At 41.5% G+C, this 26,032-nt stretch overlaps 1 long non-coding RNA gene across 1 annotated transcript in view; it reads right to left on the reverse strand.

The window, feature by feature from the left end:
• LOC103749462 overlaps window positions 1-26,032 on the reverse strand; it is a 203,102-nt gene that overhangs the window by 80,470 nt on the left and 96,600 nt on the right. The window lies entirely within an intron of this gene.

Below are 26,032 nucleotides of genomic sequence, written 5' to 3' on the forward strand. Positions count from 1 at the left end.
CAATCTTATCTAAAGGAATATTGGCAACTGATTGCTGCTAGATGAGGAAGAGCTGATCTTCGTAACACAAGGAACTCTAGATAGGCTGACTAGATTCAGCAGATGGACAAGCACTGGAGAACGGCTGGGGGCACTGATATCATAGTGGACAGTAACAAGGATTACAGAGTTCATGGGCTCCAGTGGTGGGAGGGAGACCATGGGAGGATGCCATTTGGGATGTGGGTATATAAATGAATAAGATTGTTTGGGATGTTCTGTATGAAACACACACAAAAAATCAACAAATTAAAAAATTAGTTATATTTGAGGATGAAGCATAAAAATTTGCTCCATGTTAATTAGTAGAGGTGAAACACATTACCATTGAAATCTACCCAATGATTTTATATCCATGCTCAGGTGGATCTCAGAAAGTAACCAATGGTGACTAGTAATAATCAGATACATAGAGATTAGAGATGCATGTACAAACATCTAAATGTTAGTAACATTAAAAACGAGTTTTCCTATATGAAACACTATATTTTAAAATGAAATGGGGATCTTTTTTAAAGGTTAAAACCTCATTCAATTTTATGTCTTATAGGGTTTATACTGAGTTTAGTGTTATATAACTGTACTAATTCAACTGTGAACCTAAAAGTTTACAGCCACTTTTGAAAGAGATATATCTTTGCTCTGGAAATTGTTATTGAATATGCTAATGCTGTAATGAAATGCTTCTTCTAATCATGTGGTTATTAAATAAATAATTTAAAAAAACTAGAAATAGAACTGCTGTATGACCTAACTATCCTACTCCTGGGCCTATATAAGCTAGGAAATTAAATCAGCCTAGACGTCAACCAACAGATGAGTAGATGAGAAAAATGAGGTAAATAGAGACAATAGAATATTATTCAACTTTAAACGAAATCATGAAATTTGCAGGTAGATGGATGGAACTGGAAAAAAATTATACTCAATGAGGTAACTCAAGACCAGAAAGACAAACACCGTATGTTCTTCCTCATATGCAGATTCTACCTTCAAATCTTTTGTTTTGCATGTTTAAGCCAGAGCAAAAGTGGAATTTTGGCAACTAGAAAGGGATATTTGTTTTTAATGTTATTATCTTCTGTTTGAAACAGTATATAAACCTAATGACTAGAAATCTATTAAAGATTTTGAATTAAAAAAAAAATGTGTCCCCCATAGACTCAAGTATTTGAACACTTGATTCCTAGTTGGTTCGCTGCTATTTGGGAACGTTTAGGAGGTATGGCCTTGCTGGAGGAAGTTTGTCACCAGGGTGGGCTTTGAGAGTTTACAGTCCTGCCCCACTTCCAGATCACTCACTTTGTTTTATGTTTGTGATTGAAGATGTGATGTGATCTCTCAGTTTACATTCCTAATGGCTTACTGCCATGACTCACCCACCATTATGATCTTCCCCTCTGGAATTGTCAGTCTAAATAAATTCTTCCTTCTTTAAGCTCCCTTTGGACATGGTATTTCATCACTGTAACAGAAAAGTAACTGTTACTAACTGCCCCAGTGCTGTGCTTCCAGCACGACCTACATGGGCTTCTTTCCAAACAAGCATGCTCCTCCTCCACTACCACCCAATGGTTTTTCTGCAGGAAACTCAGCCTCCCATCTGGCCTCCTCCCTTTTCCTCATCAAACTGATCACACCACCTCACTGACTCTCCTTCCTAAGTGTTCAAATCTATCCTATTAGTCCCTCTCTACTAACAATGGCCTGGAATTTTCACAACTGGAGATGGGAAGGGAGGTGGGGAGGTATCTTGGCAACTAGTTGGTAGATACCAGGGGAGATGGTAAAGCATCTTAGAGTCAAAGAGAAACCCCTACAACAAAGAATTATGTAGCACAAAATATTTCATTGTTGAGAAATCCTTTGACCTAAGCTATGGCATAGACACACACACACACACACACACACACACACACACACACATCCCTGCTCTGAGTGAGATCTTCAACACATTCCCCACCATACGCTTCCAGAATGACCTTTCGTAAGCACCAATGTAATGCTTCTTCCTAATCTACTACATCTTACCTCAGCTTACTTCCTGATTCCTTGATAGATAAAATACTTGTTGACTAGCCAGAATGCCTAGCATGTTTCTTTAGCTTGCTTCCAGCCACTCTCTTCCTTTATCTTGGCCTCCTCTCTTGCCTACAAGGTGACTCTTAGCACACTTATTTCCCACATTCTCTTTACATTCTTACTCAAATGCCAAGTTCACAGAGGAGCCTTCCCTGGCCCTTCTAACCCTCTCTCTCCCATACCCTGCTTTAGCTTTCTTATAGCACTTAACTCTTCAATAAATACTGGTGTATTATCTGTTTGTTTCCTGTGTTCTCTATTACAACAGGTCTGTCTTTTGTTCACTATTATGCAACAACTGTCAGTAATGGTCCAGCAGATAACAGGCACTCAACAGACACTTGGTGAAACAACAGTAATTGTTTTCTTTATTGATTTTTATGTTATTTAAAATATAAGAAGAATCAACATTTTATTATGATAAGCTTTTTGCTAACCATAGACAACTCAAGACTGGGCTGACCTAAAGCTACTGAACAACTGAATCATTCCAGCCTCCAATTTATATCTATAACATCCAAGCTAAGTGAACCAGGTAGACAAGCTGGCTGCAGGAGGGACCAGGCACCTCTTCACACTGAAAGTCAAGGTTCATTTGAGATAACTCTTTATTTACTCATGGGTTTTGCTGTTAGAGTCTGGATAGACTAGAAAATCCAGGGATGGTGGCTGCCAGAGCCACAGGCCTTGAGTGTGTTAGACACTAAATGCTTTGCAGGTCACAGATCCATTTGCCATATAACCTGCCTTTACAAAAACAGGGGCACTCTTTTTTGGGTGTCAAAAGATCAGAATCTTTAGGGGCTTTGGTCACCCTGAATATCAACCCTGTGAAGCCACTATTAAAATAAGACAGTTTTTATAGTAATTAAGTATCTGACATGATACTATTATTATGTCAACAATATATGTAGTCTCAGTCAAGCCTTACAACACCTCTCTATCAAGCAGACATTTTATTACCACTATCTTATAGGCAAGAAAAGTAAAAGCTTAGTGAGGTTGGTTAACTTGCCTAGTTATGTAACTAGTTGGCCAAAATATGCCTAGGATGGCTTTATTCTAAAGTCTGTATTTCTGTGTGTGTACATGTACATGTGTGAGTGCAGGAGCATGTGTGTACATGCAGGTGGAGTCCACAGAATAACTTCATGTGTCATTATTCAGGAGACATCTACTTCAGTCTACTTTGTTTTGATTCAGCATCTCTCACTGGCCTATGGACTGCCAAGTCTGGCTGGCTGACTGACGAGCCTCAGGAATCCACCTGTCTTCTGAGTGCTGGGATTAGAAATGTACCACCAGGTCTAATTTTTTACATAGGTCCTAGGCATCACACTTGGGTCCCTGTACTTACATGGTAATCACTTTGCCCACTGAGCCATCTCTCCAGAGCCATGTTCTTTATAACTCTGTGTTGTAGTTTGAATGTGAAATATCTCGATAGGTTTATACATTTGAACACTTGGTCCCAACTGGTGGCTCTGATTTGGAAGGTTATGGACCTTCAGGCAGTAGAGTCTCATTGAAGGAAATAAGTCATTGGGGCAGACTTTGGGATTTTATAGCCTGGCCCCACTTCCTGACTAAAGATCAAGTGATCAACTGCCTCACACTCCTGTCACTATACTTTCCCCGCTATGACGAACTATATCCCTTCTCAAACTATAAAGCAAAATAAAGCCTTCTAGCCTCAAGTCACTCTTTGCCAGGTATTTGGTCACAGCAATAAGAAAAGTAACTAATATATTCTGCCTTTCAATATGAAAGTATCAGCAAACCCTTCAAAAGACTTAGAAGCTAATTTTATCACTGTAAAAATGGAAAGAGTAACATAATGAACGTAAGTAGTTAAAATGAGAACAAAATGGGGGCTGGAGAGATGGCTCGTCAGTTAAGAGCACTGACTGATCTTGCAGAGGACCCAGGTTTGAGTCCCAAAACCCACATGGCAACTACAAACCATCCTTCCAGTTCCAGGAGAATCCAAAGCCCTCTTCTGACCTCCACGGCATTGCACAACATGGGTGTACTCACATACATGCAGGCAATACACTCAAACACATAAAATAAAAATGATAAATAAAATATTTTTTTAAAAATATTTTAAAATTTTAAATGAGAACAAAATAGTGCAAAGTTAATAACTATTAAATGATAATTCGCTAAATACTGAGTGATCTAGCTAAAATTTTCCTTAAAAGATTGAAGAATAGCAACAGGAATTTGGGTTGCAATAGTTTGGGAGGGCTTCATGAGGGAGGGGGCATCGGAACTGGGTGAACCGTGAAGGGTGAAAGGAATTGTTATGATTCGTCCAAAAGGGAGGAACAGAGTAAAGAAAAGCAAGAGACGTTCAAAAGGTTTATTGCCATTAAATGGATCAATGTGGCAGAAGCTCTGGGCTTAGCTCAAGTAGTGTTTCCCAAGTGTTTCAATAAGATGGCCACCAAGATTTTACCTCCCAAAAGGAGTTTGACCTTGATCTGACTTGGGAAGTCTTGGGTTAAGTAAATAATTTTGCAGGATGTCCTGGCGTGTTTAGTTTTCAGTGAGAGGACATATGTTGGGTTTACTATATAACTTACTGACTAGTAGAATTTCACCCTCCTTTTTTCTGGAAGCTCCAATCTCTTCAAACTGTTATTCTCCAGAACTACTTTGGGAAATGATGCTGTGGAAGTTCATCTGTAGGCTCCCTGAGGTCAGGTTTATGGCTGCCTTTGTTTATCCCAGGAACAAGCAATACTTTGGGGAAATGGGCAGATAGGATGTGTTTGGGGATGCTTCCTGGAGGATTCCATCATTGTCTCTTCCAACTCCCCCATATGAAGATTAACATATTACAAATAAAGCCTCTCTGTTTGACTTTATGCCCATATCACCATTCTCTGTCTGTGAATCAAAGCCTACTGCCCAGATCCCACTTGTCACCTGCAGTAGGGGGACCCTGCTGTCTCCCTTCACCTATTCAGACCACTCGTGGGGAGCTCCATCTATGCCTTCTCCACTCAGCTCTTTCACATCTTAGTGGACTCTCCTGCCTCTCAGCATCTGCTTAATTATGCAACAGGGTTAAGTCCAGTTTTACTCTGGAGTCTTGAGTTTACTCAGCAGTATTGCAAATGGATTTAGATAGAAAGTCAGCTCAAACACCTATTCCCACTTTGGTATCGCACTGAATTGAGATCTCCCTATGGAATCACCCACGAAGATGTTCAAAGTCCTCTTCCATATCTAATCCACGTTACCTCTTTCTTCTTACACCCCACAATACCTCTCAATAAATACACAAATCATTCTAGTTTTAATACGTTTCTATGTTTGATGTCACTTTTTAAAAATTTTTCTACCATTTCCCATTGTCCAAACTCTTTTGTCATGATGCAGGGTACTCAGTTGCTGTTTGCTCCTTCCTTAGGCCCACCAATTCCATGACGCAAACTGAGTAGAACTTGGACACTGATTTATGTTTTAAGGTAAGGTCAGGTCACTTTATGCCTTTAAGCCAATTTTGCTATGGCCTGTTTTTCTAAAACATGTTTGCAGAGGAGACCTAAGGACCCTTGGAGTCTCCTTCAGAAAGATAATTCTGCCTCATTATGTCTGAGAAGCCCAAGGACAAAGGGTTTTAAAAACACATCTGACCCCTGTACAGGGCATGGAAGCATCCCTGCCTGCTTCCAGAGGGCCACATCCCTTGACGACACAGCCCCAGGCACACCCTGCAACTGTAGGTTACTGTTAAGGCCAGATGCAGGAAGAGATTGTCACCAAGTACCTCCAGCCATATGAGCTGTCCTCCAGCCTGCCTCGTGGGCTTGTCTTGGAGACTGTCAGAAAGTAAATGACCTGTCTGGCTGCCCTCTGCTTTCCCTCTGCCCCTCAGAAACAGGCGGAAGGTTGTCTAAGACTCTGGGAGGTAACTTGAAGGTTCTTGTGTGCCACTCACCGACACTCAGTCAATATCAGTGCACAATTTCAGACATTGCTTAGATAAGTTATATCTGATCTGGTGACCTAAAGGTGAATTGTAGGTTAGACTTCATTACACATTAGCTGAGCATAAGTCAGGAACACACCTTCCCACTCCACTCTGAAATACCATAAAGCCCCTTCAGGGAGTGCACTGATTATACTTTAGAGGTTTGTATGAACCAACGAGGGTAAATAATTAGACTGCATTTTTAATTAATAGATCAGTGCCTTCTAGCACAATGATATTTAAGATTGTGATGGGAGTGAAGGTAGGTGTAGAAAGAGTCTTGCTGTAAAGCCAAGAAGAACAAAGAAAGTTGTGTCAGAGAGGCAAAAATGCCCTCTGACTTTGGCAATCTGCTGTCTGGAGTTTCTAGTGCACTTGAAGGAAGTTTTCAATTTAGCACACACTCTGTTTGCCAAGGTGAATATTGGTCTTCACTACCAAGAATAAATCTGGAAAAAATGAAAAGTGAGTACTGTGCATTTCTGGTTGGCATGATTGCAAAACTTTTCTTAATCATGTGAACTTTATGAGAATAATAACAATTAACACAGATTCCATAATGGGCAGTGTTTCAGTTTTTGTTTCACAGAGCTTCATAAAAATATAAGCTCATGAAAAAAAAAAACCCAGTTCAATTCAACATGAACTTTCCATTATTTTTAACACATTTTGCCTACTTTTAATTGATGGAAGTGTTACATATTTTCCCAACCCAACAGTTTTTCACACCTCCTTAATTCAAACCAGCTTGATTTTTGCAATTCAAATAGACAGATTATTATTTGGCACTAACTGGAAACCAAATAAAGTAATAGTAAAATTTATTAAATAGATCACAATGCATACATTATTTCCTGAAGAATTTTATTTCATACATTGAAAGCATGGTAATTTTTTAACCCTGGGTAATCCTTACAACAACCTAATGATAAAGATACTAATACTTTAAAAGAAAATTCTCCAAAGTTATTTTACAAATGAGAAAGTAAAGCGTTCAACTTCTGACATTTGCCTCAGCAAAGGAAAGATCAGAATCCTGACATAGTTATTCTAACCATATTTAAGATCTTCAGTGAGCTTAAGATAAGCAAAGTGAGCTAGATGTGGTCGAGTACAGCTGTAATCGCAGTAATCAGGGCAAAGCAGGAGGCTGATATTTGAGTCCCTCCTAGGCTAAATAGTAAGTTCCAGGCCACATTGAGTCAGGTAGAGAGACTCTAACAAAAAATTAAAAAGAGGATTGGCAAGGTTGTTCAGGGGGCAAAGGTGTTTGCTGCCAAAACAAGACAACCTGAGTACCATCCCCAGGACCCACGTGGTAGAAGGAGAGAACCAACCTCACAAGGTGTCCTTTGACCTCCACATGCACATGTGACACATGGGTACAGACACACACACACACACACAAACATACACACACCAAAATATAAATTTTAATTTTTTAACTCAACAAGCACACCCACAAATAAATAAAACAAATATAAATGTTAAAAATTTTAACTAAAAAGAATAAAATGGATAACAAGCAAAGTGAGTAAGGTTTTGATTTTACTTTTCTTTTGCTCCTTTGGCTGGATGTTGGTGGCTGTTACTGTTGGCTTCAGTATTAGGTGCATACTAATATCTCAATGTAGGTAGTTCATAAATCACTTGTATTGTTTTCTCATTTAAACACAGTTCTCTATAACTTGCAATTTCATGTTTATGGTCAAGCAATAATTGATATTAATTAAGATGTCCCCTGTGTGGTTGCAAGATAAGGAAGACCCATCTGAAGCATCAGATAAAAATAAAATTAAGATCATGTGTGCCCTGACTACTGATAGGTATCTTCAACTGTTGGTTGTATGTTGACCAGCTGTAAGGAGATGTCTCACAGATCAATCACTGCTTCTTTATCTTTACTTGCACATCACTGCACACTATGCACAATAGCTAAGTTGTGAAACCAACACTAGTTGTTCAACAACAGCAAGATGGATAAAGAAAATGTTATATATGCACACTGGAAGGTTTTTCAGACATAAAGAAGAATGGAGTTATGTCATCTTCAAGAAAATGGAGGCAACTGAGACGGAATGAAGGCAGTTCTAGAAAAACAACTACACTATGTTTTCTTTCATATGTTCTTCCTAAGTTTTACACAGATACATAAAGTCTAAAGACACAGAAGTAGAGGAGAAACTGCCTCAGGGAACAAAGGAATGAACAGGAAGTGTAAGCAGTAAGAAAGGGGACAGTAGGTGGGCAAAGGAGAAACAGGCTCAACATACAATATAATATGAAAATCAGACAGTTCAATTTTAACATGTCCCCAATTAAATTTAACTCTCAAGTGTCCATCATTTCACCACCCGATCTGGAAACCTGGGACTTTCCCTCAGTCTTTTTCCTTTCTTCAGTTTCCTTATAGCTGCAGAGCTTCCACTCCATCTCATGAATGTCTTTCCATCCATCCCTGTTTCCACCTTCACTGCCTGAACCGTGACACTCGTTTTCCTTTACTCAAAAGATCTGAAAGTCCACTTTAGGTTGCCTAGGGCTTCACCTCTTCCTGTTGGTACTCCTCTTCCAGGGCTCACAGGTACCTTTCTAAAGCAGAATTATTTCACATTCTAGAGCCTGATGCCAGGCGCCTCTACCCTAAAGAAGCATTTTTCATCATGAGATCATGGAACTCTTTGCACGTTATGCTGCCAAGTAGCATGTTAAAGAATCTCAGTAGACCTGCACTCCAAGAAAAACACAGAAAGGAATCCATGTAATGGACTTCTTCCCATGTTGCCTACATTTTGTTTGGTCTTAAAACTTCCTTCTCAGGACTGGAGAGATGGCTCACCAGTTAAAAATACCAGCTGCTCTTGCAGAGGACCTGGGTTTGGTTCCCAGCACCTACATGGCAGCTAACAACTATCTGTAACTCCAGTTCCAGGGGCTCTGACACCATCTTCTGACCTCCACGGGCATTGCACAATACAGGTACACTTATATTCATGCAGGCAATACACTCATACACATAAAAATAAAAATTAAATATTAAATATTAAAAACAAAACCTTCCTTCTTCATTGAGTACCACCTGCTTTCCCCCAGGTAATAATATACTTCGGTCAAGTCCAACATTAAGCTTCTTCAAAATAGTGCATTTTCCCTAATATATACACACATACACACATAAATTTGCATCTTCTTTAAAAACAAACAACAATAACAACAAAACCCATCAAGTCCAATTTGTGTTGCCTATATACTCTTAAATGTGTGGTCACCCAGTGGAGCATGGTTGACAGCCAGGGCCACCCCCATAGAGAAAACTATCTCTCTTTGTACAGCTATCAGTTGCCAATAGTGTCTCAACTGGGGACAGATCATCCTACCCACCTTCTTGCTCCATGTTAGGGTTATTTTGTCTGGCTTGAGCTTAAACAAATCATGCATATGCTGTTAAAACTGCTGTCTTTGTACAGCTATCAGTTGCCAAAAGTGTCTCAACTGGGGACAGATCATCCTGCCCACCTTCTTGCTCCATGTTAGGGTTTTTTTTGTCTGGCTTGAGCTTAAACAAATCATGCATATGCTGTTAAAACTGCTGTGAATTCATATATGCAACTGCCTTGATTTGTCCAGAAAACACTGTTTCCTTTAGTTATCTACCACCTCTGGCTCTTAAAATTATTCCAACCCCTCTTCTGCAATTATCCTTGCATTTTGGGAGGAGAGGGTGTGATATAGGTGCTCCATTAAGGCTGCAGTCTCATATTCTTTGCACATTGACTAGTTGTGGGTCTCTGTGTTAATCATCATTTACTGCCAGAAAAGCTTCTCTGATGATGTTTGAAAGATGCATTAACCTATGGGTATAATGATAAGTCATTTTAAGTCAGTTTAATACTCTATTAAGTAGAAAAACAGTGGTAAACTCTCCCCTAGGGCCTAAGACTTCCTGTCTAGTCACAGGTTCTTGGCCGGATAAAGGTGTCAGGCAAGGGTTTCATCTGGTAGGGTAGGCCTTAAATCCATTCAGTAACTGTTTGGTTACTCGCATGACATTTATGCACTTGTGCACCAGTGGGCATATTATGCCTGGCTGGTTATTTTGTAGCTTACAGGGTTCACAACTGGGTAAGACTGATCATTACTTTCCTTCTCTGGTAGTGTGCATATCACCTTCTAGCACTATGAAAGCTAGCCAGTAGGGGTGCAGCTTCTGGGTCAGTACCAATTTGATTTCTCCATGTTCTATGACTCAAGTATGTGGAGTCTTTAGCAATAGAGTCTTACCGTCAAGGTCTGAAGGGTAACCAAGAGCACTGGAAATAGCTTGCAATGTTTGGGGGCCTTGGACCCTCACTGACCTGGCACCAGGCTTTTTATTGATTAGTCTACAGTGTCTAGTAGGTACACTGTTGCCCCACCTAGGATAACTCCATTTAAACTCTTTATTTATTTATATGTATGTATCCTAGGATGTTTCTACAGTAGTAGGTTTCCATGACTTTTTCAAAAGACCTTTAATGTTAGTTAACCCTCCACTTCTGTGTCCTCCCATCTTCTACCCCATTTAACCCTTCCTCTTCCATTATTTCCCTTTATATCACAGCATTCTATCTTCCCTCTCTTGAGACACTCCCCTCCCCCTCCTCCACCTTGTGGCCCCTGACTAGTTTCCTGACCTCTATGGGTCTTCCAAATAAAACACACATATAAAGATTCAAAGCTAATATCCACAAATGCGAGAACATGTGATGTTTTTCTTTCTGGATCTGGGTTATCTCACTCAGAATGACTATTCCCTAACTTTCAGTCTCATAGCTCTCTGAAAAGCTTTAAGACTGGGCTCTGGTGGTCCTGTGCTTCCGAAGCATTCCTCCAGTCACCGCTCTGTGCCTTCTCTGCTGTAGATAATCTTCCTGATTTTGTAGGTCTTTGTTCCTGAGTTCACCTTCCCTACAAGATTACTGTGCCCTTTGCTCTGTGTATCTGCAGCCCAGTACTCAGCATGCAGTAGGACCTCAATACACATTGATAGGAAGTATATTGCATCGCATTAGAACTCAGTAAATTAACATATTGTAAACTTCAGCGCATATTCACACAAAATTTCTCAAGAGTGAGAAGTGACTTTAAAAACATGTAACCTCTTTCCAGTGTAGCTGAGGGATTTGCAAAGGGAGGTTGAATGCGTCCACTTCTCATTTTAGTGAAGCATTGAGGCAGGCTACTTTATAATGAAGTGATTTTTTGTCTCATAGTTCTACGTATACAAGATCTAGGGGCCTTATCTGGCGATGGCCTTTTTGCTGACAGAGTCCCAAGACAGAAAATGAGCCTGAAAAGCAAGGGGCAGGTAGAGTGCCTGGTACATGTGTCTGTCTGTGTTCTCTCCCCCTGATAAAGCCCACAGGGTTTGATTCATGGGAGATTCAACCTAATCATTTTTATCTGATCCTAATTGCTTTCCTAAGGACCCACCACTAAACACCATAGGCAAATTCCATTTCCCCAATTTAATTTCTCATGGTAGGGATTTTGTTAACCTGTGAATCCCTAAGGGATGCTCAAGCAATATCCACCTCATAATAGAGACCTGTGTGTCCCTGCTGTATCTCTGAAGACTATTTTGTTTGGCTGACCCATCTGTTATTAATTCTCTTTCATGTATATCTCTTTCACTATGTCTCAACCAAGAGATGATCTTCCCCCAAACAACAACAACAACAAAAAAGATATAGATTTCCCATCCAGTTCCAGAAAAGAGATACTTGTATGCACCAGGTATGGTTCTGGGCACAGCTGAGCGGCCATGCTTATCCAAAGCCTATAGTATCCCCCAAAGTTGTAAGAACTTCCTTACTCCTGACTGGTAGAAAAAGGCCCAGCCACTGAGAAGCTTTACATAGCTTCAAATAAGTTAACTTTTAAAGAGTTACATGAAGTAATTTTAGCTGCGGCAGATCTGTGAACGACTGCCACTTTCCAGCTGAGTCCTTCACCTCTTCACAGCTCCTTTTGCCTGTCTGTAAGATGAGGATAAATGAGGCAGCATTTGAAAACATTTAACACCTTGCTTGGCACATAGCAGGCCATCAATAAAAGGGGATTGCATGGGATTCGGCTTTCTCCTGAATTTCACAGTTTATAAAAATGAAGAAAGGAACCACTTTAAATAAAATTAATAACCAACTCAAAAATCTGTTACTAGGTGTATTTTGGACAGATCTATTTGTCTCTGCCATTATGTGTGTTAAATTACAATTAAAATAGGTGCTTCAGAAAGGCCCTTCCAGTTCAGCAGCTCAGCGTTCAGAATTATGTATTTTAATCATACATTTTAATGTTAACTGATCCTAGGTATTTCCCAAACTTTAGCTGCTGGAGGCTTCAAAATCATGAAGAAAAGAGTGGAGAGAACATATCCATCAACGGCCCAGTTCTGTGATGGGAGAGTCAGAGATCCTGGGTGAAATGGAGGAGCAGAGAGCAAATGACTCTTTGCTAAGGTTGGGGCCTTTCAAATATTTCTTCCATTATTCTGTAGGGGAGTAAAATACATGAGGCAATTTAAACAGGCCAGGCAGGAAACAATGCCCAGTTCCCACTGGGGACTGGATGGAATCATACACAAGGAAGTCTGGGCCACCATGGGGTAAGGGCACCAACTCTGACGAACTCCATTCCCCCTAGCATTGCAGTTAATGAGGCTATTGGTTCATTTATTTTCTTTCCATAGATTATCATGATCAATTTGCATGATGATTATGGAAAAAATTAAAACACTATTCCCAAAGATCAAGTTAATAAAGGCCTCTGAGACTTAGAGCTTCCTGAAGGAGAAGGGAATTTTTTTTTCTCTCTCCAAAAATGAAGAAAGCATTTGAGATACCAGGCAGTGCAATAAAGCAACAGAGAAGTCCACCCCTTCCCCCACGGTTTTTATTTGTAGTGCCTTACATCTCAATTAAACCCTGGAGACCCTCTCTCCCTTAAGAGCAGATAATGAATTTAATGCAAATTCAAGGGGGAAATAAAGGAACAAGGGGCACAAAGAGTCAGAATGAAGAGAAAATAGGAATTTGCACAATACACTTGGGACTGCAAATCCATGTGCTCCTTCACAGGCCCAGTGACAAAGTGTGCATTTCAGATGAAAAATCTTTGCTTCCTCTGTACTTCTCCCTGGTGAAGGAGATAGATTCTCCAGTGAGTCGCCTCCCTCTATAGGAGGGACAAGTCTAACTAGGATCCTCAAGAAGCAATTGCTGGGTCTTCTTTTGAATGCTGCTTCCCTCTCTTCCCTTTTCTTTCACATACAATCAGACCCTGCTGCCCCCATCCAGAGGCTTTGAGCTTTCTGCTCCCCACAAAAATTATCTGGCAGTGGTCTTGGAGAATAAGATCCATGGACACATGGATGGCCCTCTTCACGGGCCATAGTGTACAAAAGCCTAGTAGGTCAAGGGGGATATGTCGAGCAGCTAAAAGCTGCATTCTACATATTTTTTCATGATTCTACCACCGAATGAGAGTTCAAACAACAGGTTACATTTAAAATAAAATAAAATTAATTAATTAAAATTAAATCATTTTCCCATTTTCTGAAGAAAAACAATTATAACATCCAATTTTCTGTGTCCTCATTTCTCTCAGTTTCTGTTTCATCTCCCTTAATTTTGTGGACTCCTATATAGTATAAAAACTTGCAAGTCTGGGAAGATGGCTCAGTGGTAAATCACTTGCCCCTGCAATGTGAGGACTAAGTTTGAATTCCTAGAAGCCGTGTAAAAGCTGGATGAGGCATGGCTGGTCTATAACCCCAGCACTCCTGTGATGAAATGGTAGTGGAGACATGAGAATCTGAGAGGCTAGTGGGGAAGCCAGCCTGGGGCATGCAGCCATCAGCAACAGACAGACTCCATGCCAGATAAAACAGAAGGAGATGAATGAAACCCAAGGTTGTCCTCTGATCTCCATACATATGCCCTGGCACAAATGTCCCTACACTCACACAACACGAGCACATACACACATACACAGATTTAAAAAAGAAAACAAAACTTGACTGTTCTTTTCTCCATGACTTTCTTCTAACCATTGTTCAAAGGTGGTCTGGTCATTCACACCACACACACACACACACATGCGCACATACACACACATACATATACACATATACACATACACACACGCACACACACATGCGCACATACACACACACATACATATACACATATACACATACACACACACACACATGCGCACATACACACACACATACATATACACATATACACATACACACACGCACACACACATGCGCACATACACACACATACATATACACATATACACATACACACACGCACACACACATGTGCACATACACACATACATATACACATGTACATATACACACACGCACACACATACACACATACACACACATACACAAGCACACATACACACATACATATACACACACAAACACACATACACACATACATATACACATATACACGTACACACACACGCACATACACATACACATGCACACATACACATACATATACACACACACACGCACACATACACACATACATATACACATATACACATACACACATGCACATACACAAGCACACATACACACATACACACAAACACATACATGCACACATATACATATACACACACATGCACACACACACACACACACAGTTCAATGGTTTATATCTGGCCCATCCAGAAAGAATAAAATACCCTATTCCATTTTTGTGATCATGTCACAAAAAGGAACTTTTTTTTTTTTTTTTTTTAGGTCTTTTTGAGACAGGGTCTCCCTGCAGCTCCAGCTGTCCTGGAATTCACCATGTAGACCAGGCAAGAAGGAACATTTTTAAAGAATAAAAATCCATTGATGTTGACTCATATTTTTTAAAAAAATATTTTATTTATTATTTTTATTTTACATATATGAGTGTATTGCCTGCATGTGAGTGCACCTGTACCATGCAATGTCGCAGAGGTCAAGAGAGTTTTGGATTCCCCTGGAACTGGAGTTAAGGATGGTTCGTAGCCATCATGTGGGTGCTGGGAATTGAACCCAGGTCCTCCACAAGAGCAGTCAGTGCCATCTCTCAAGCCCCGACTGTTTCACATTTTATCTGGTATTTACCCATCATGACTTGCCAGCAACCAAAGCAGCTCTTTGATTATATAATGCTGTCTCTGGATGCACAGCAGCAACTTTGAAAAATTAAATTTGTTAACATAGAGTGTGTGCATTAGACTGAGCACTATGTCATGGCGCAAAGAAGCCAGCACAAATGTCCATGGAGAGCCTGCATGGTGCCTAGCAGAAGGGGCCACCGAGGTGCTCATGTCTCATTCACCATGCCCAGCACCTACTGCTGACAACACCCTCCTAAAAAGAAGACTTGTCATAATCAATTTGTCCATCCGTCTCATGGAGGGATGCTAAGAACTTATTTGGAATAGAAGACCATTTTGATGAAAGGGGGATATAAATTACCTGAATATCAGTATTTTTAAAGCAAAAAGCAAACAGTAGGGTGTTATCAACTCCTCTTTTACCATTTCTCTACCTACTTGGCTTTTGGGAAGCTTCTTCAGAGACAGGATAATTCTTTTCTCCACCATCTCTACCTTTGCCTCAGTGATGTCAACAGACTCATAATGCTTGGATGCCACTTGACAGCGGGCATACATTGTCAGATGGCTTTGTGGTTATGGGAACATGATGGTGTGCACTCAGGCATATCTAGATAGTTCAGGTCAGTCAAGATGTGTGATATCACAGCAGATGCAGTCAAGGATATGAAAAACATGAGATACCAAAGGACACAAGCTCCCAGCACACATACTGTTTACAATAAACTATTTTTTACTAAATAGGAGGAATATACTCTAAAACAATAAAAAAGTATATTCTAGACCAGGCTTGGTGGTACATGCGTGTAATCTCAGCATTCAGGAGGTTAATAAAGGAGTATTGAAAATTGAGGCCAGCCTGGGCTACATAGGCATACTCTATCTCAACAACAATAACAAAGCAACAAAAACAAAAACCAATTAGCAGTCATTTATTAAGTAAATGTGTTGTGCATAACTGTATGTGCTGTACTTTCACATGACTGGCATTGAGTGGGCTAGTTCACATCAGCACACCCGCATGCACATAGTGTTGTTACAGTCCCATGTTACTATGACTATAATATAGTCAACCCATAGGAATTTTCCCACCCCCTCCTAAAGTTGTGTTGATGGCCACTGTTGTATATGAGATCCATCATTAAGAAAATGTCATTACACAGCTCACAACTGCTCGCTTTCCACAGTGGAGGGGATCAGCACCCTGGAGCCATGGCAAGTGCTGAGTGAGTGACACACTGAGAACAGATGGCTTCTTGTCCTCTCCCTTCTCACACCTGTTATGGTGAAGCATAAAGATGGCAGCATGTTCAATCCTTTCAACTGTGTGAGCAGAAGTCCTGGACCCATTTTTCCAATTAAGGAAAATGAGGTGCAGGAAAGTGCCCACATACCTACTCTACCACCCGGTATCTCCGAAGGGATCCCAGGACCTCATGTCCTCAAATGACGTGGAGTTATGAGGTCCCAGAAGAAGCAGTGTGGGGGCTGGAGCAGGAGCCCTGGCACACAGAGCTAGTCTCCAGTGTCCAGCACAGTGCTCGATGTGCAATAGGCTCTCAAGAAATATATGAGAGGCTGATTCTGGAAGGAAGTCTGGAGAAAAAAACATTTCCTGAGCAGGTCCCAGAGGTCCCTAAGGTGCAACACATAAATAGGTGCTCTCTTTCAGAGAGGCAGAATTTGCTTCCTCCCGGTCCCCATGCTGATCATGTGCACAGCACCCTGCTAGCTCTTCCATCACACTTCTAGGGTTTGGAGACACAAATAATCCAAGTCCTATGGTAGGCAGAAGTTGAAACTGTCTTCAGAGGGTCCACCCCCACACCTCATTGGCCCCTCTTCAGATTCACTGCCAAGCCTGTACAGAGACGAAGAAGCCCTCGGGGGAAGCTTCCCATCCATCTTCTTGGTGGTCTTTCATTTCTTTACCAATAAGGTGATCTGCTTCACAACACATGTCGATGTATTTGACATCTGTCATAAAACCCAGGTCAGGGTGATCTGTCTTCTGTTAAAACAAGGAATTCAACAGAGACTTCCTCTGTTGTTCGAGCACCACCAGAAATAATTATTGACATGTCTGCACATCTAGCCAACTCTCATAATGGGAGCCATAAATTACCAGCCTTGGTCATCCCAACAAGGTAAAACTTAAACAACCAGGTGGCGATGCCATGGTATTAAAACCTGAAGGGAGGCAGTTTCAAATACATATCTGCCCTTAACTTCTTTCTAAGTTAATGTCTGTAGCGATTCATAGCTCCTTGTTTCTGATGAGGCATGCTTTTTTCTCATAACACTGTACAGAGACGAGTCTTAGAATCACAGCTTAGAAGGAAACTGATAAAAGCTTCTGCATGGCAGTGACTCCTCCTTAGACTGCAGTCAGATCAGCCCTCTTATAAGGTTCCACATCAGAGAGAATGCTGGTGCACATGCCTTCAGTGCAGGCTGCAAAAGTGAGAGAGAAGCACAGATCACTTCTCATTGCTGGCCAGAGAATTCCACAGGATACAGACCTGGATTCCCAAGGAGGCTGCCAGTTGGAAGACTTATGACAAGATGGTTAAAATCACCTTCATGCTCAAAGGTGTTACAGGCCCTCTGAGACACTGGATCAGATGTAGATTACATGAGGCAAAAATATAGAATGTTTCACGCTCGCATAGAAAACATGGGCACGTGCAGCTCTTCCTGCTGGCTGGGAAGAAGATGCTGACTTTTTTGTTCGTGGTGGTGTAAGGGGTCAGCACCCCTTTTTGAAGATGTTTGCAAATATTTCCCCTGAAATGACATCTGAGCAGTGAAAATGGGTCACACACTGTAGCTGGGAATGTAGAGCCATGGTACAGCACTTGTCCAGGGTATGTGGGTCCCTGGGGGTCAATCTCTAGCAACAGACACATAGACACACAGACACACAGACACACAGACACACACACACACACACACACACGCACATATGCACACACACATACTGAATGAAGGGGAAAAAAGATGGTACATGGTACAGTGTGTGTGTGCATGTCTGTATGTCTGACGCACACTTGATTGGCTTATGCATACATAGGCCATTGCCAGCCTACGGAGGTCAAAGGACAGCTTTCCAGAGTCAGTTCTCTCCTTCCACCATGGTGCTTGGGGTGGAACTCAGCTTGTCAGACCTTCGTAGAAAGCATTTTTACCCACTGAGCTGTCTCACCAGTCCTTTTGTCCAACTTTAAACACATTGGCTAAAGCAAACGTTTCAGTCCAACAAAAAAGAAACAAGTTGGAGCAGATAAGCTTGGGATACTTCTTTGATTTGGGACCAACTTGACCATTCAACAGCACAAATAGTTGTTTGGTGGGGGGCGGGGTGGGATTCTGAATGCAAAGGAACTAGAAGACCAGAGTTGACTAAGAATATCCAAAGATCACTGGATATCCAAGGCTTTCACTTCCAGAACAGATATTTGTACAGGAAGGGGAGGAAACTCCTAAATATCAAATGTTGCACACTAGAAAATATTTCAACTATAACATTTTTTCTAGCTCCTTCTTTTCATCCAACCTTGCATAGGTGACAGAAGTTTTTATTCTCACATGTGTAACCTGCTGTTTCCGTGTTTCTGTGAAAAACTGTCTTTATTAAACTTGGATAAATTGCTGAATGAAATCTAAGTGTCTAAGTGTCTTATTCAGGACCCAGAAATCATGTATCATTTGGACTTTGAATTAGAGAATTCTAGAGAAGAAATTAGTCCTTCACAGTCATGCTGCTAACCTGGGAGCACAGATGCTGTTGAAAGAGATGCTTTAGCAGTATCTGGATGAGAGATGAACTCTAGGAGAGGGAGAGGAAATCGCCTATTTCCCCCTGTCCAACCCACTCAACTCAAACCACCCAAAACTGTCAGTGGATTTGGAATGAGAGGAAGTAGTAGTAGTAGTAGTAGTAGTAGTAGTAGCAATAGCAGTAGTAGTAGTAGTAGTAGTAGTAGCAATAGCATTAGTAGTAGTAGTAGTAGTAGCAATAGCAGCAGCAGTAGTAGTAGTAGTAGTAGTAGCAATAGCATTAGTAGTAGTAGTAGTAGTAGTAGTAGTAGTAGTAGTAGCAATAGCAGTAGTAGTAGCAGCAGCAGCAGCAGCGGCAGCAGTAGTAGTTGTAGGACCAATAAGGATGTTGAGATAAGGGTAATTTAACCCATGTTTCTAACTATGAACAGATCAGGGGTAGGAATGGACAAACAACAGCAGTGGCCATCAACTTGAAATGCTCAGTCTTGGAAGTCTCACATCCTCTGTTTTCAAGACAAGAGTGGAAACTTTCATCTCAAGTGGGCATCCACCTCCTATCAAGTTGGAATGGTACTTGAGCACAGTCCAAGCTAGACAAATATGTCAGGGCTGGGCAAGTTTTCCCAACCTTCTGAGAGACTGTTTCAGAACTCAGCAAAAGGACTGTCTTCTATTCATCAGTTTGCTGGGGTGTGTAGCCATACAACAAAGTGTACCCTGTAAATGTCTCCAAAGTGGAGGCCTCCAGCAGGCAATCTTCACGAGAGCTCACCTTCCTTTCATGTGTAAAGGACCTCAACAGCATGACTACTGGTATTCCAATGGAAGTTCCTCCAGGAAGGCTGTTCATTCTGTACTAACTGGCCATTGGATAACTGGCATGCTGTAGAATAGAACATACTTCCCTCATGCAGGCCTTAGCATTTTGCTTACTTTAAAGGTGGGGTGTGCCCACTTCCATCTAATGCCCTCTCCACATAGAGAATATACAGAGGAAGAATTAGCCCACCCTCTTGCCAATTTTTAACCCAATGCCTATGCTTGCTGGGAACTAGTGGTTCTTTTCCTATGACTGAATATAAGGCCGCACACCGAATGAGTGTTTCTCTTTGAGAAATGGCTCACCTCTGTTGCACAGGACAAGAGTTGAATTCTGAGACTGGGGATTGCTCTGGTATTTGTTACCCACATGTAAAGAGCAAAACTATCTCCCCTCACAAATTTCAATGGTGTTACTTCTCCGTGATTGTCTGTTAAAAACCTTGGCATGCCTCTTGGGCATATTCAATTCACAGTCGTCATTTGTCTTCATCATATTCAACACCAGAAGCAAATGACACATGTTGAGGTTTTATGCTAACAAAGTCCTTCCCCTCGACTTGCTGATATTTAAACACTTAAGACCACACACTTCCTCAGGATTGTCTTCATCTGCTTAAGCCTGAATTCTGTGCCTGTAGGTGGGGAGTGACTGGATACTCTTACCCAGATAGCTGGTGATAATATTTCGACATCCATTGTTAAGCTTCTTAAGTTTCTTCTTCACTTCAGAAGCATTTAGCATCTCGTTTTCTAAAAACCTTACCAATGTGCCTTAGGGAAAGTCAGATCCGATACCATGTTTGGGGAGATTATCTAGGACTAAGCTGCTGAGGGAACTGTCAGCCTCACTCAGCCAGTCTTTCCATAAACGCACCTTTATAAACCTCTCAGGGGTAAACTGGGTCACTTGATGTTGTTTCAGAACATCTGGAAAGGAGTAACTGGGGTAGAGAGCTGGAAAAGCTCTCAGTGCTGAGACCCACGGCACAGAGGGAAAACATGGCTGTGGCACCAAGTGTCTCTAAACCATCCTCCAGTTTACAGATGCCCCAGTAACTCATTCTCTACTTTTGCTCCCAGCAAGAGGGGTTGGGCAAGGTCACAGAGATCAGACAAGTGGCAGCATTGTTCTCATGTGGGCTTTCCGTCCCTTTTCTAGCATTGTTTGGCAACTGGAAAACGATCTGTGGACTGAATGTCTCACTAAGGACAGTTCTGAAAGATCAGAAGCCACCAGAGAAACAGGTAGGACAATGGTGGCTCCCCAAGGCTGAATGACAGGGGACACTAGGAAGTGTGGTTGAAGGGTCAGAAGCAACAGCTATGCAGGATCAGTATATTCTAGAGCTCTGAACCCTAGCATGGCAACCATAGTTAGGAATAGTACCTTACTAGGGATGTACTTGAGTGGTAGAGCACTTGCCTAGCACCTGCAAGGCCCCAGGGATTTGATCCCCGCATCACAAAACGAAAGCTAGCTAATAATAATACTGTATTACATAAAATTTGCTGAGAGAACATCTTTTTTTAATTAAAAAATGTATTACTGTGTATATGCTATGCACATGAAGGCAAGAGGCTGCCACTGTGGAGGTTAAAAGAACACTTTTATGAAGTACTTCTTTCTTTCCACCTTTACATGGGTTCTGGGGATTGAATTCATGCCATCAGATTTGTGCAACAAGTGCTTTACTAGCTGAGACATCTCCCTAGCCCAAGAGAAGAGTTATTAAATGGTCTTTCCATAAGGGAAAAATAAGGTAACTATGTAACATATAAGAAAAACCCCACTTTGTGCAGAGTGTGTTTGTGTATGCATGTATGTGTGTGTGTGTGTGTGTGTGTGTGTGTGTGTGTGTGTGTGTGTCCAATCCCTGTCTGACAATTATATCTCAATAAAAGAGGCTGGGGTGGGCTAAAGGGAGCATTGTTCTGAACTACTACTGTAAAGGACCACCATTACACAGGACTAGCAAGTACCACACAATGTGTGGCATAGTTTCTATTATTAGCTACTTCTAGAACAACTGGCCAGCACCAAGATTTAAAAGCAGCTAGAAGTTTCTTGCCGTTCCTAAGTCTCTTTATTGACTACAATATGTTATTTTAAGAGGCAGAGATTTAGACCTTTCAGGTGTGAAAAGTCCTTCCTAAAGTGGCTTAAGTTTCAGGTAGGAGGACTTCCTAAGTGCTTGCTTGCATAGTGTGTTTCACATGCCTCTCTTTCCTCAAGATGCTAATTAAAGGCACAGTTGAGAGCATTTCCTGAAGGGGCACACTAGCAAGATGGGCTGGTCCTCTGTGCTAGCTGTGTCACTTTTCCTTCTTGATTAGCACGGGTGTTTCTTCAAATTAAGGCAATCTGCTTACAGTGATGAGGCATCTTGGTGATCTAGCTTCCTTTTGTGATCTGCCTCTCATGGAGCTGAAATGAAGCCATTTCCTCTGCCTGGGGCTGATTAAATATGGAGTAAATGCAGTTCTCTAAAGCACTCTAATGATTCTCCACAGAGCACGTGTCAGCCAGCACCTGCAGGCTCCCATCTCTGTTTCCATCATAAAGCACAGCATCTGTTTCAGAGAGGTGGTATCTTTTTATCACCCAGAGTTATCACTCTGGTCAAAGAGGATACAGTTCATTTCATATGCAAGGCTACTATGCCACAGAGGATGGATGGTCCCTGAAGAAGTTTGGTTCTCCTCAGGGATGGACCAGGCAGAACTTTGGGCAAAATCTTGTACTTTTGGTAAAGGCTTTCATGGTTCACATCATACAGTAGTTTTGTGTTTTGTTTTATTTTGTTTTGTCAGGAAAATTAAAAAAGAAATCTCTGATTTAAAGCAATCTTCTAGGTTCTTTTTTGATTTTTTTGAGACGGGGTCTCCCTATAGCCCCAGATGGCCCTGGAACTCACTATGTAGACCAGGCTGGCCTCCAACTCACAGAGATCTGCCTGTGTCTGCCTCCCAAGTGCTGGTATTAAAGGCATACGCTACCATGCCCAACTGATTTAAGGCAATCTTATAACTCACTTATTCATTTGTTTATTCATTAAATGAATATGCATCAAGTCCCAGTGATACCCCACGCCAAGAACTGAACTGAGGCTAGGGTATGAGGATGTGGCAGACACAACCCCTGTTCCTGAGAATACACGGAGGCAGACATTCAATGATGAATTAAGTGCCTTAGTACAACTGAGAGAAGCGTCTCAAGCAGGAAAGCATTCTGAGATGACAGATGGGAGGTGGATGACTCTTTGGAAAGTGACATTTAAGCTAAGACCTCAAGAACAAAAAATAGGAAAAGCATTAATAAAGGCATGAAAGTATTTTCAGCCAAAAAAGAGGTCCAAAAGGCCAGGGGTGGAAGGTTAATGTTTGGCCGGCATGAGGCATGAGAAGCTTGGGGAACCCCTAACTGAGACTGGTAACGTGAGCATGGATTAGTATAGGCCTTTGGTTGAAAGCTGCATCCTACAAGCATCGGAAGCTTGGGTGCTGGCCTATAAGAAGGAAAGCAAAGGGATAGCTACTATCGAAGAGCTTTCCTGCCATTTACTGAGTGGTGGCCATCTAGTACTTCATTTGTCCCTACACATATTTGTGATTTATGATCTCTAATCACTCTAGTACCACTTTGAGGGAGATGTTTTACTTTTGTGTGTGCATGTATAAAGTGTGTGTATGTGTACATATTCATGGATGAGTGTGGGCCTGTGAGCCATGTATGTGGAGGTCAGAGGAGAAGCTCAGGTGTGGTTATATCATCCCCCTTGTATGAGACAGAGTCTTGTTGCTTTTTCTCTGCTGTGTAGGCCAGGCTGGCCAGCCCATGAGTTTCTGGGGATTCTCCTAACTCCACCTTCCATCTCCCCATAGGCGTGCTGGGATTGCAGATGCTCATGTTATATCTGGTTTTATCTGAATTCTGGGGCTTTGAACTCAGTTCCTCACACTTAAGCAGCAAATGTTTTTACCCCCTGAACCATCTCCCCAGCCCAAGGTAGGTATTTTAACCCCACTTTGTACAACTGGGGCTTAGAGAGGATGAGGGTGACAATTACACAGCTGCCTGTAGGGCCACCTGCCCACTCACACACCAAATTATGAAATGCTAAATGTCTATAATGTTTATATGACATTTTGATTTTTTTCCCAGTTGCTTACCACTTTAGGAAACTTTTCAATGTATTGATGGATAATGTTAAAGTGGTAACAGGTGTATCCAAATCCTTATAGAATTAAACATAGCTTAACATACTCATCCTGGCTCTTAGAAAGGACACTTCACATGAAAGTCCTCAGTTAGCTGTATAGCAACTAATAGTCTGAGATCAGAAATTGATTGACCTGGATTCAAATCTCAGTTTGTCCCATCACTGAGTGGGTAGCCTAGAGCACATTGGTCATGAATGTTTTGGCTCAGTTTTGCCCTTGTGAAATGGGCACATTAGTATTGATTTCACTGAGTTGTTCGGAGACTAAATAAATAGTAACAGTTATACAACTCAAGTTCCCACATTGCTGGGGGAAACTGAGCACACATGAGCCATAACTATCCTACTGCCATGGTCGCCACTGTCACTGTCTCCACCAACGTCCTCATCACTCATACCATTGTCACCACTGCTACCTAACCAGGTGTCCAGGTGAGTGGGACACTGAATGCCCATCTCCTTCTGGTATATGAGTTTGTGTGTTTTGCAAGTATCTGGTTCATTCACTCCTCTTACATGATTGAAAGGAATGTGGGAATGTAAACAGATCTTAGTGGGGAGCTGAGCTGAAGACAAGACTTCGGTCCAATAACATTGCCCAAAGATTGGATTTGAGAACCCCTGAAAACGACACGAAGGAGTTCCAAAGAGACTCAACTATAAAAGGAGGTACAAAAGGGGCCGTTGGGTACAGGACATTGAAAAGATGCCCACTTCCCTTTAATAAATGACTATGCCAGGGAAGGCTCACTTTTTTTCCCCTTCAAAGATATTTTTTTGGCTTTAAAAAAATGGTCAAGGCATAAAATTGATCATTTTCAAACACGAACAAAAAAGTTCACATATACCTATTACATAAATATAATATAGATGATTATATATTTGATAAAGATTTCTACCCCCCCCAAAAAGAATGGAAATAAAATATGTAAATTGATGGATGGAGAAATGGCTCAGTGGATAAAGTGCTTGTCACACAAGCATGAGGACCCTTCATCCAGCTCCCATGTGAAAGCTGGACCCATGTAAAACCATTGCTCTGGTTCTGTCTGGTTCTGTCTTTTCCTCAATTTACATATCTGTATATGTGTTGTACCCATTGGTACATGTGTGTGTGTGTGTGTGTGTGTGTGTGTGTGTGTGTGTGTGAAGGCCATTTCTGGCTGAGAGATTCAGTGAGAGACCCTTGCTCCAAAATTAAGGTGGAGATGAGCAGAGGAAGATATCTAACATCAATCTCTGCTCTCCACACATGCATGCAGAGGCAAGCTCACCTGCACACATACATGCACACATACAAACATGTACATATGGGTACAACACATATACAGATATGTAAATCGAGGAAAGGGCAGAACCAGAGCAAGACAGTGTGGTTTGAAGGGCCTGGATTCTAATTGCACCACCCTCCAAAGTTGCTTGGAGCCAAGTGGATGAAGAAGATCCAAAAATATCATTTATTAAATGAGATATACTCCTCTGCCCAGTATGTGGTGCATATTCAACCACTGATCAATGTTACCCACTGCAATAATACAATAATACTTTAGGATTGTAAAGGTTTTTTAGAATCATCTATCTAAAGTCCTTTGTTTCATAGATGATAAAACTATGGTCTCGGGGGCTGGAGAGATGGCTCAGCAGTTAAGAGCACTGGCTGCTCTTGCAGAGGACCCAGGTTTGATTCCCAGCATCCACATGGCAGCTACAATCCGTCCTTAACTCCAGTTCAAACGGGACTCTGACGCCCTCTTCTGACCTCTGTGGCACTGCAGGACATGGGTGCACTCACAAACATGCAGGCAATACATTCACATACATAAAATAAAAATAATAAATAAGCAGGGTGTGATGGTGCACACCTTTAATCCCAGCACTCGGGAGGCAGATCTTTGTGAGTTTAAGGCCAGCCTGGTCTACATAGTGAGTTCCA

This window comes from Nannospalax galili, unplaced genomic scaffold (genome assembly GCF_000622305.1).
Source record: "Nannospalax galili isolate Female #2095 unplaced genomic scaffold, S.galili_v1.0 scaffold63, whole genome shotgun sequence".
In the NCBI taxonomy this organism is placed as follows: domain Eukaryota; kingdom Metazoa; phylum Chordata; class Mammalia; order Rodentia; family Spalacidae; genus Nannospalax; species Nannospalax galili.